We start from the raw sequence: 11,845 nt of genomic DNA on the forward strand, positions 1-11,845 counted from the left end.
AAAATTATGGGTATTTTATATTTTTCCGAGGACCAAACTTAGGTTAAATTATAGGTATTTAAACAGTTTTTTCGTCAGGACCCAGTTAGGACAATAGGAAAAAATAATAAAAATAGTGTTAAATAACTGTTATTTATATTTTTTTCGTGGGGCCCATTGAAGACAATAGGAAACAATTATGTGTTGTAAATCGGCATGCCGGTGAATGCCGGAATTGTCCTGGATGGGCCCCTATACTACTCTAGGCGCAACGACATATACAGGACGTATCGTAATATATGGAACCCACGTCGCCAAGCACACGAACAAAGAGAAAATCCTACATGAACCCACGTTCCAATAGCCTATAGCACGTATCATTCCGAGTTACCGTTCCAGTTCTCTTGAAGTAATGGTAGAGATGCTTACCAATACAGGAGACACTCAAAGTGGCCACCTGCTGCTTGCATACAAGTATACAGACGCCGACTTGTGAAAAATGAAGTGAAAAAGGATCTAGTTCTAACTTAAAATTTTGTTCTATCACATTATGTGTATATTTATATTATTTATTTACTAGTGACGAATAAAAGGAAGATAAACTGAGAAAATGAGGTGTACATCCCTTCTGTGCCGTGTGTCAGATATGACAAAGCAGTCTTCCAACCTTCCTGATCGGGCGAGTTAGCCGTGCGGTTAGCGGCGCGCAGCTGTGAGCTTGCATCCGGGAGATAGTGGGTTCGAATCCCACTGTCTGCAGCCCTCAAAATGGTTTTCCGTGGTTTCTCATTTTCACACCAGGCACCTTAATGAAGGCCACGGCCGCCTCCTTCCAACTCCTAGGCCTTTCCTATCCCATCGTCGCCATAAGACTTATCTGTGTCGGTGCGACGTAAAACCAACAGCAAAAAAATTAGCAGTCTTCCAGAATCGTACAAAGTACATCAAGAGGAGCATGGAACAATTATATTGGCGTGCTGCAAGGGGATTTCCTCAGCATCTTCCCAGAGAAGTAGCTAAGAAGAGGTTTAGGTTTACCACTAATCGCCCATGGACAGCTCAGTTTTGCCAACAAAATCAACCTCAATCTATAAGGCAGAAATTATTTTTAGAACCAATTAAGGACTGGGGCTTCTTCAGAGGAGACAGAGTTGAAGTGTTAGTCGGCCGTGACAAGGGGAAGCGAGGAATTGTTATGCAAGTTATTCAGGAATGAAACTGGGTGATTGTTGAAGGCCTGAATTGCCACTTACGAACTATTGGAAGAGACAAGAACTTTCCCGGAATTCAAGTAAAATCAGAAGCTCCTTCGCTTGTTACACCCCAGGTCGCACTGGTTGATCCTTCTTATCTGCAACCCACAACAGAAGAGTGGGGGTTCGCAGAAACTGGCGAGAAGGTTCGAGTTTCCAACAGGAGTAGAAGGATCATTCCAATCCCTGAACTTGCAAAAAAGGCTATGAATTACAAGACAAAATCTTCTTATAAAGCTACTGCAAAGGACACTCTCCAAGATGACCTTTCTAAAATCACATTTGAGCCCAAAATGAAGACATTTGAGATGGTCATAATGGAGCATATGGGAATTAAAGAGTAAGGAACTCCTGCTAAAACATACTGGTATTAATGTTTAGTGTAAGATGTGTAGATTAATAAAGATTATTTTTATAGAGTTCAAAAAACTTGTAGAATCTGGGCAGTCACATTACACGCTCTTCGAGGACAACAGATTGGACATTAGCCTCTCAGCCACATCCTTTCTCCTGTATTTCGCAGCCGTTCATGTAACTACCGGAATAATTATTTCCCTGGAACATGCTTATTGGAAAAACAATCCACGTACAGACATATGTCTTGATCCTGCCGTGTTACTGTAAATTCGGCGAGTCCATACATCGAATACAAATCTGTCATTTTGTCATTTAAATTGCCAGCCTGTCACGTGCGGCGCATAACACCGTTCTAAAAGCTCGTGTTAATGGTGCAGTCCAGAATGACCTACTACTTCCCTGTCTATTGTCATAAATTTGGTACTTATTTCTACAAAGTTGCTTGTAATTGTTTATATGAATGGATCTTCTGTCTTGAGGCACACTGTGCACTGTGTTCACTAATAGATTGAAGAATCATCATCATCATCATCTTTTTCCATTTCTCATAACGTGCCCATACCACTGAAGTCTGCGCTTTTTATTACACTGGTTACAGGGACCTTATTGCCAGCTGCCTTCTCGTTTACTTCGTTTCTGATTTTGTCCTTTCGAGTAGTTTGATTCATAGTTCTAATGAATCTCACGTTTGTTGCCAAAGTTGAAGACGGGAAAGTCGCGGCCGGAGGAAAGAAAAGAGCAACACAGGCAAAGCACTGGGCAGAGAAGACGCGATTCTTATTGTTAGTAGGTCGATACATAATAATAGTAATAATAATAACAATAATAGCCCCGTTAAGAGGATGTGGTGCTGGTTGAATGATGGTCGCTTACGATGATATGAATGAGATGTACTGGTAGTGATCGCAATAAACAAACATTCACTCTTCTGTTGCAAGTCACCCTTGATTGGGAGGAAGGAGTATTGTCTTCACCCATTCACCTGCGACTGTTAGCAGACAGAGAAGTCACTCTGTAAGAAGATGTGGCAGTGTAAATCCTCCTGTGGACAGAAGACGTTTTAAAAAAGATCTCCCGTCAGCAGGGCCCGATTACACCCCATTGTGGCTCTGATAAAGCGATTATAAAATATCCTGGAATTAATGTGCTCGCGGATAAAATTTCCTTTACATACTATAAAAGAATCATTCCCTGTGCCGGAGTTTCAGATCTTGGAGAGTTATAACACATTATTCGTTCGAATCGTGTTTCACGTCCCCTGTGAGACAGAGCCACTTGAAGAAATGGTCAGATATTTGATCTTCCGTTTCCTCTCGAAAAATAATATAAAAGAATAAAGCAAGCTCTTATGCAGTATAATATGGAATATCTAACTGGCCGTCCGCCGCCTCCCACTCTCTCAAACTCCACATATATTTCACCGGACCAGCAGATGCCACTGTCTGTAAGAACTACTTTGCCACTGCTCGAGCCAGGAATCTCGCTCTTATAACCGGTTACTAGATATCACGCCGTCTCCTTATCTGCAAATATAAGCAATAGCCGTACCGTGCAGGGACAGTCGCATGATTGTTAAGATAGTCATCTCAGGATCAGGTGGCCGAATGCTGAGGCCATCCCCTCCACTGGCACGTACATTGTATGTTGGGTGTTCAGCCCGAAGGCTGGTTTGATCCTCCATAGCTCCGCCAACGCTGTCATAAATAGCCTAGGCGCCACTGAAGAGGCGTACTAGAGAAATGAGGAGCGAGCTAGTTTCCCGTTGCTTTCTTCGCCGAGCTAGAAGTTGCTATTACATATCAGTCTGCCAAGCCAACCGAAATGCATGCACCAACCGACCCTATGAGCGATTTTTCGAAACCATTCATAACAGGGACTGGCTGCATAAGGAATGGTATTACTAGCATCACTCATACCTCAGTCATTGTCAAAGCCAAGGATGAGACTGAGACAGATCATTGAAGGTAACAAATTTATTCTAGCCCATACCAGAAGACACAGTGCACTGTAAACACATCATCTCGCCAGCAAAGGCGAACCTCGTCGTTAACTGTTAGCTTATCAGACCGGAGGCAGTTTGGATCCTCAAACAGTAGCGACGATCAGAGTGGAGGGGGCGAGGGGGGGGGGAGGCACTTTGTGGAGAAAACGTGACATTTTTATTCCATTTTACCGACTGAAATTAGGAATTATTCTAACAAGCAATCTGTGCAAGCCCTCTTGTCTTATATTGTCAGCTAAATATTTTGTGTAATTATTAACAAAATTACTAGCAGAAACACGCCTCACGGCTAACCGATTTGTATAGCACCATAGCAAGTAGTGGGCACTTTTCATGTGCTGTGAGGAAGGGTAACAGGGGTACTATTTTTGCCAAGGTCATGGACACCGGCTTGCCGAGAGCATACGTCAGTCTGCCAGTCCCTTTAGTGTCTGTTAGTTTCTTAGTGTCTAGTCAAATACTAAATAATTTTTAATTGTACAATCACGCTATACTTCTATTTAATTGCAATGCATATGTGATATTGTTCCCTGCACAGTAATGAATCGAAATTTCAAAAAAATCCATTATTACCACACTCTGTGGCAACCTGTATCTCTGCCGAAATCAAAAAACTTACCATTTTGTAGGTTTTTTACGGTTTTGATGTATACAACCCCCTCCCCCGCTATATCCCACAAACTCGGGTACATTTTCTTGTCTGTACATTTTTTCCACCCCCCCCCTCCCAACTTCTTATTCCCAATTGCCGCTACTGTCCTCAAATAGCACCGCGGAATGTTATGTGGTTATTGGGAAATGCAAAGACAGAAAGTGCAACGTTCTAGTCGACATGGCATTTGGCAGATTTGCTTTACATCGCACCGACACAGAGAGGTCATATGGCGATAATGGGGTAAGAAAGGGCTAGGAGTGGGAAGGAAGCCGCCGTGGCCTAAATTAAGGTACAGTCCCAGCATTCGTCTGGTGTGAAAACGGGAAAGCACGGAACACCATCTCCAGGGTTCGCAGCCACTATCTCCCGAAAGCAAGCTCTCAGCTGCACGACCCTAACCGCTTAGTCAACTTGCTCGATAGTGCAATCAGATCCAGGTAAAAGTCCCTGACCTGCGCGGGAATCGAACCCGGGTCTTCCGTGTAAGAGGCAAACACGTTACCCCAACACCACCTATCACAGACCTCGGATGTTTAGGTGCTAGAAGGTGCTCAAATACGTTAGCCTCGTGCTAGTACATTTACTGGCACATAAAAGTACTCCTGAGGGACTAAATTCCGGCACCTTGGCGTCTCCGGAAACCGAAAAAGTAGTTAGTGGGACGTAAAGCCAATAACATATTATTATTATTATTATTATTATTATTATTATTATTATTATTATTATTATTATTATTATTATTATTATTATTATTATTATTATTATTATTAAAATATTCCAGCAGATGGTACTGTGTTAACGAATTGAACTTTGAGTTTCATTTTCGCAAGTTGGTATGTTTACATGTTTCATAGGCTCTATAGGTTAGTAACGCAGCCTGCAAAGTTGTACACTTTCCGATTATTTCCATCGTCAGATTACCAGTTCTATATCTCCTTTGTAACATTCTCGTGTTCAAGTGAATTTTTAATAAATCTTCTGTAAGCTGTAATCAGTGCAATCATTGTTCAAAATGAGTGAAATAAGTAGTTACTTCATGTCAGTGAGCGAAATAAGGAAAGCTGAAGAAGTAGAGATTTTCAAATCTCCTTGTGCTATTAAAAGCCTCCGTGGCTCAGGCGGCAGCGCGCCGGCCGCTCACCACTGGGTTCCGTGATTCAAATCCCGGTCATTCCATGTGAGATTTGTGCTGGACGAAGCGAGGCTGGGATAGGTTTTTCTCCGGGTACTCCGGTTTTTCCTGTCATATTTCATTCGAGCAACACTCTCCAATATCATTTAATCTGTCATTCATTAATCATTGCCCCAGAGGAGTGCGACAGGCTTCGGCAGCCGGCACAATTCCTATCCTCGCCGCTAGATGGGGGCTTCATTTATTCCATTCCTGACTCGATCGAATGACTGGAAAAAGGCTGTGGATTTTCATTTTTCACTTCTGCTCTTGTAAAACACAAAAAATATTACCGAAAATACACGTTGTGAAGGGGATCAGGAAACAAGGACCAAAGATTCATGGGGTCAAAAGGAAGCAGATTCTGATAATGGCTGGCCAGACTGATGGGCACTTTTGAAAAAGAAAAGAAAAACCTGCGAGAGAAAGAAGTGCATGGTGGTGACGAGGGTGTATTGGAGTATGTTCGAAGTGTAGAAGTTGCAGTAATAACACCTACATGATGAGTACCAACACCTCTTCACACACAAAAATAGCACTGACGCTAACAACATGAACACCTACACTTCTTGAGGATACTAGAAAATTCCACACTTCTAGCGCTTCAGGCGAGCAACTCAATATTGAAAATATCCTAGGGATATGAGCTGTGTATTTTAGGAAAGTAAAATACAATTAAGTATGAGAACAGGGTCTTTAATTATTCCTAAAAATAATCATCGTTATGCGGTCGATTAGATTAGTAGTTTGCCTTATTCTGCCACTACAAGTGCTAATGTGAAACAATGCAGAGTTTCACTTAAGCCATTATAACAACATTCGGTGTGGACCTTTTCCAAAAATTGAAAAACGCCTGACGGTATTGAACCAAGGAACACGTTACAGAAAGAATTATATAACTAAGTTAATTTGGCTGGGATTTGAGTTAAAAAGAAAACAAGTAAAGAAACAAGCGATTTCAGCTGTTTTTCTGGAACTGCATTTAGGCTGGAAATGATTTTCTAAATTTGTTTTTTAGTTTGATAGAGCTATCCAAAGTTGTCCGGGCTCTTTAGCCCTTCAGCTTTCGGCACTATTGAGGTAATTGTTTTAATTTATGTTTTTCGTCGCACTTTGTTTTCAACACTGAAAGACGTGCAGATAGTATGCCAGTGATGTTAGTAGGCATGAATGTGAGGTTGGAAATATAAAACTGGAGCAGTCAGCTCTCACATAGGTCTGATTTCAGATCAACTTTGTTGTACTGGACTCATAAGCTGGCGGTAAGAGAGTAGAGAGCTCGTAATGAGAAGAGAATGTCTGAATTATGGATGAGCTAGACGGATAAAGCTGTGGGTACGTATCGGCTTCCTGGTGGACTCATGTGGGGCGAATGGAGGATGATAGGTTACCTAGGAAAATAATGAAGAGTTGAATAATGGAGAGTAAGGTAAGCTAAAAGAAGCGGATGCAAATCAAGGCGACGATAATTAGACTCAGCTTTTAATTATATAAAGGTAAGAGGCGTGGAACTTCACGAGGCCACAGAGCCAGTTGCAAATAGCAAACTGTGGAAGTGTTTAATTAATTGACAGAGGCTGAAAGGCACATCAGTCTACACTGAAGATACACGTTCAAATAGTTATGCACACAAATTTCCGGACTATATTTGAACTATTGTCCAGTAATGAAAAAAAAATTAACAAGATTCTGTATAAGCGCACACTGCTTCGGATTCTCTGGAGTTCATGACATGCATTGATACATTGATATGACCTGCACAATTTTCCATGGAAACGAAATATAGAGCCTTCGAGGAAAATCTCCCATACAGTAGAGAAGATCAGGACAGAAATGGGAAGAATTACGGAAACTTAACTGACGCGATTGAAAGCATGAAACATCATAAATGTGTGACTACAGATGGGCAGGACTCTTAACAACTTCTATAATATGGGTGAGTTCTTATTATGATGTATAATAATGTTTTGTATCTGCCATTATTAAACAAGTTGTGTAGATAGAAATGCGATGGGAACTTGTCCATCGACAAAACCGGTGCCTGTCAATGCTTTGTCCTACTGCGGACTACACTCAGCTGTGGACGAATTCTCAATCTGACTTCTTGTATTATAAGACGGCCTTCTGAGTCGCTCAACACAGAATTCTATGAGCGTGTTTGATGAGAAGAGCCCATATACTGTATTGGGAAGAGAATACATTGGAATCTATATTTTTAAAAGGGCATAAGTCACCAATTTTAGTACCTACATGTATAGGCACATCGTTTGTTTCTAAAAGGGCGTCCGTAAGGTTATCAGTTGAGTGATAACAGGAGAGAAAATATCACCATCACTTCGTATACTCCCACTACAGCGTTGGCTACTTTGAAGTGTTCGATACAATCAACGTGTCATATTGCCAAACATTCCTGATGAGTGACGATTCAGCGAGGTCCTGTCCCTCCACCAACAGTTCTCTACTACCCCCAGAACATATGCCAAGACTGGGTAAGGGTAAAGCAGTATATCTCAAGCGAACATGTGCCATTTTATGACGAAATTTTCAGCTGGTCTGCAAATATCAATGTGATAGAGAATGACTGAAAAAGAAAGAAAAATGGAACTGGTTTCTCATTTCCATTCACCACATCCGTTTCTGTTTCCTTCATGAATTATATTTGTGTTTTAGTGTTATGCAAAACACGCTGTATGCTCGATTCATATTCGTCAAACACGACCATGACTGAAGGTTGCCACCTCTATTCGTTCGGCCTTTCCCCTTGATACTAGCTCCTTCATGCGCTATCTCAGTCACAGGTAGAAGTATTCTCCTCCCTCCGTCCTTGTTCAGCCGTATTCTACGTAAGTTTCCCTCGCGTAGCTTCATCTCCCTAAACATTGCGCTTTTGGCTCAAAGGCGGACTCTTGGCCGGGCATGAAAATGTCAGTAGTTAAACTCATACTTTTAGAAAGTGTTTCTGCACTATACGGGGCTGGGGCTGCCTCGTATGTAAGAAATACGGGAACTAAGGTAGTAAATACCACTGCTGTCCGAGAAATTGTTGCTGAAGTTCATGTGCAGCTACACGTATTCCTCCTGGCAAGCGGACGGAAACAGCTTCTTGCCATTTCTTGATGGATGCAGTATTTTTGTATCCGTCTCTTGGGACAGGCCAGAGCAAAGTGTAGCTTCCACCGCAGTCCCAGTCTCATCCATAACTGTGACAATATGGAAGCTGCTGGGATATGGGTGGTGCTGAGTAATGACATTTGGAGCACAAATAGTGTCTGCGTGTTATGAAAGGCGTTGCTCATAGGATCAGTCGTGCTGCAGTAGCACCTTCTGGTCCAGTGAGGAAAGCAATGGCAAACTACCTCACTCCTCATCTTGCCTAGTACACCTCATTTGGGCTCCGCCATTGGTTTTTGTGGTTTATCTATTAGTGCATAGCCTTTGGTGATGCCATTTGAGGATCCAACCAGCCTCTGGACTGATGACCTAACAGACAGATGTACGGAAACTAAATAAATATTATTAGGTTATCATACACTGTCCGCCACCGTAGCTTAACGGTTAGTGTAATTAGCTGCCAACCTCAGGGGCCCGGGTTCGATTCCCAGTACCGCGAGAGATTTTAAAATGGCAGGAGGGCTGGTATGTGGTTAAAATGGTACATGCAGCTCACCTCCATTGGGAGTGTGTTTGAAAAGAGCTGCACCACCTCAGGATGAGAACACGAGTTTTTCCGACTAGTTGGCTGAATGGTCAGCGTACTGGCCTTCGGTTCACAGAGTCCCGGATTCGATTCCCGGCCGGGTCAGGAATTTTAACGTTCATTGGTTGATTCCAATGAGTCAGGGGTTGGGTGTTTGTGCTGTCCCCAACATTCCTGAAACTCACACATAACACTATCCTCCATGAAAATAACACGCAGTTACCTTCACATGAAAGATGCCGCCCACACTAATCGGAGGGTCTGCCTTACAAGGGCTGCACGCGGCTAGAAATAGCCACTCGAAATTAATTATTATTAGTCGTGCATTTCAGTACTGGCCATAAGAAAGACATTTTATATGAACAAATATGTAAATGAATGAAACTAAGTTTATGAAAACTAACCGCTGGTTACGTACCCTCCGTGGAAATTAACATGCCGTTATAATACACAGTTTTAATGATAAAAGTCCTTTATTCTCAATATGTTCTATCCAAGAATATAAGACTAGTGCAGAGACTCCAGATCCAAATTGAGAATTAATTGCAAAATAATAATTTATTGTTCTGATTTTTATGAACTAATAACAAGTCGATGAATTGATCTGGGACTAGTTGACCCCTGCGACTCGTTAAAAGCATTCCAGGTTTACTAAACCTTCCTTCAGTACTTGAACTGTTTGCTGGAATGCATAACGCACATTCGGCAATTACCGACATCGTAAGCAGACCATCATCATCATCATCATCATCATCATCATCATCATCATCATCATCATCATCATCATCATCATCACCAGCATTCAGATTGCAGTGCATCCTTACTTCGACACCAGTAGCTGAACTGTCTCTTCTCAACTCACTGAATTTGTCCTATTTCTCCGGAGGCTCTTGCAGGCTGGTCGATGCATGCACAGCGCAACGTGAAGGAAGTACAGACAGAAAAAGATAAGATTAGAAAGAAAGTGATTAAACAAAATGTTTGATGGATGTTTGAATACGATTACCTCAATAAATACAGGTAACAAATAATATTACACACTTCATATATCAGACTAGCTGATATACCCGTGCTTCGCTACGGGATTCCCAGAAAGGCTGACTTTGTGGTTATCCTACCTGAAGTCAATATAGGTCATTACAAAAACGTCAGTAGGAATGTAGCCATTAAAAACAATGTTATCATTTAAATAATCGATCAAATGGAAAACTGCACATTTTCTCACTTTTAACGAACGGTACTACGGTGTCGATCTAACAGTCCAAAGTTCCAAAGCTGGAATGACCAGGCCGCAGACAGCCGTGAACACTTCTCTGCCATTATTCCCTTAAATATGCACACTTCTCATTCTAATCAGTGCCTCAGAGTAGGGATTGAATAGCTCGAATGCTACGATGAACCAGTGTATTACGTACCAGTAGAACCGGAAAAGTTATGAAACAGAAGAATGGCATGCTAAAGAAGAAAGTTACCTAATTCACCAGCGACTTCCTGCCAGTATTTAAGCATACTGTTACACTCATACGACTGGGCGAGTTGGCCATGTGGTCAGGGGCGCGCAGCTGTAAGCTTGCATCCGGGAGATAGTGGATTCAAATCCCACTGTCGGCAGCCTTGAAGATGTTATTCCGTGGATTCCCATTTTTACACCAGGCAAATGCTGGGGCTATAAGATTATTAAGGCCAAGGCCGTTTCCTTCACACTCATAGCCTTTTCCTATCCCATCGTCGCCATAATACCTAACTGTGTCAGTGCGACGTAGGGCAAATTTTAAAAATATACTCGGTACGCAGCAGTAATCCTAGCTATTGGAGATGAGTGGCAACAGAAGACAAAGCACATCACAAAAACAATGGTCAATGTAATGTTATTGTTGATCATTTTTATGAGCTTTCTATATTTTAGGCCTTCCCTTTTAGTTTTCTTTCGACTCTATGATCTCAGGGCGTCTTATAAGATTATTTATAGCGTAGACTGTAGTTCCTTATTCTCCGATTTTACATACCGATTTTCATTAAATCCTGTCCACCCATTTCCTCGTGACTCGGTGATGATAAGGACTTAGTAACAAACATCCAAATTCATGAATATCTGTGATCATATCCGGTATGGTAACAATGTATAAGATGTAAATATTCGGAAATATAATACTACAGTATATAACTTTACTCATGTAGTATTTATCGATACGACCACTAATAACATATGTATTTGTGAATTCAATTTTAGGCCTACCCCTAAACTACTATTTCATTCAGCGTGAATAAAGTTATTTATGGCCTATATTATAGCGACTTATTCCCCGACTTTGCATACCGATTTTTATTAAGATAGGACCACTAATAACATAAATATTTGAGAATTCCATTTATGGCCTAGATTGTAGCGACTTATTCCTCGATTTCCCCTACCGATTTTCGTTAAGATACGACCATTAATAACAAATATTTGAGAATTAAATTTTAGGCCTTCCCCTAAAGTACCATTTCAGTCAGCGTGAATAAAAATGTTTATGGCCTAGATTGTAGCGACTTAATACCCGACTTTGTATACCGATTTTCATTAAATTCTCTTCAGCCGTTTTCTCATGATGCGTGTTCATACAGACAGACAGACAGACAGACAGACAGACAGACAGACAGACAGACAGACAGACAGACAGACAGACAGACAGACAGACAGACAGACAGACAGACAGACAGACAGACAGACAGACAGACAGACAGACAG

At 41.6% G+C, this 11,845-nt stretch overlaps 1 pseudogene; it reads left to right on the forward strand.

The window, feature by feature from the left end:
• The first annotated feature begins 589 nt into the window (after nucleotides 1-589).
• On the forward strand, nucleotides 590-1,606 carry LOC136864928 (large ribosomal subunit protein uL24m-like; annotated as a pseudogene).
• Nucleotides 1,607-11,845: the final 10,239 nt, after the last annotated feature.

Source organism: Anabrus simplex, chromosome 2 (assembly GCF_040414725.1).
Source record: "Anabrus simplex isolate iqAnaSimp1 chromosome 2, ASM4041472v1, whole genome shotgun sequence".
Taxonomy (NCBI): Eukaryota; Metazoa; Arthropoda; class Insecta; order Orthoptera; family Tettigoniidae; genus Anabrus; species Anabrus simplex.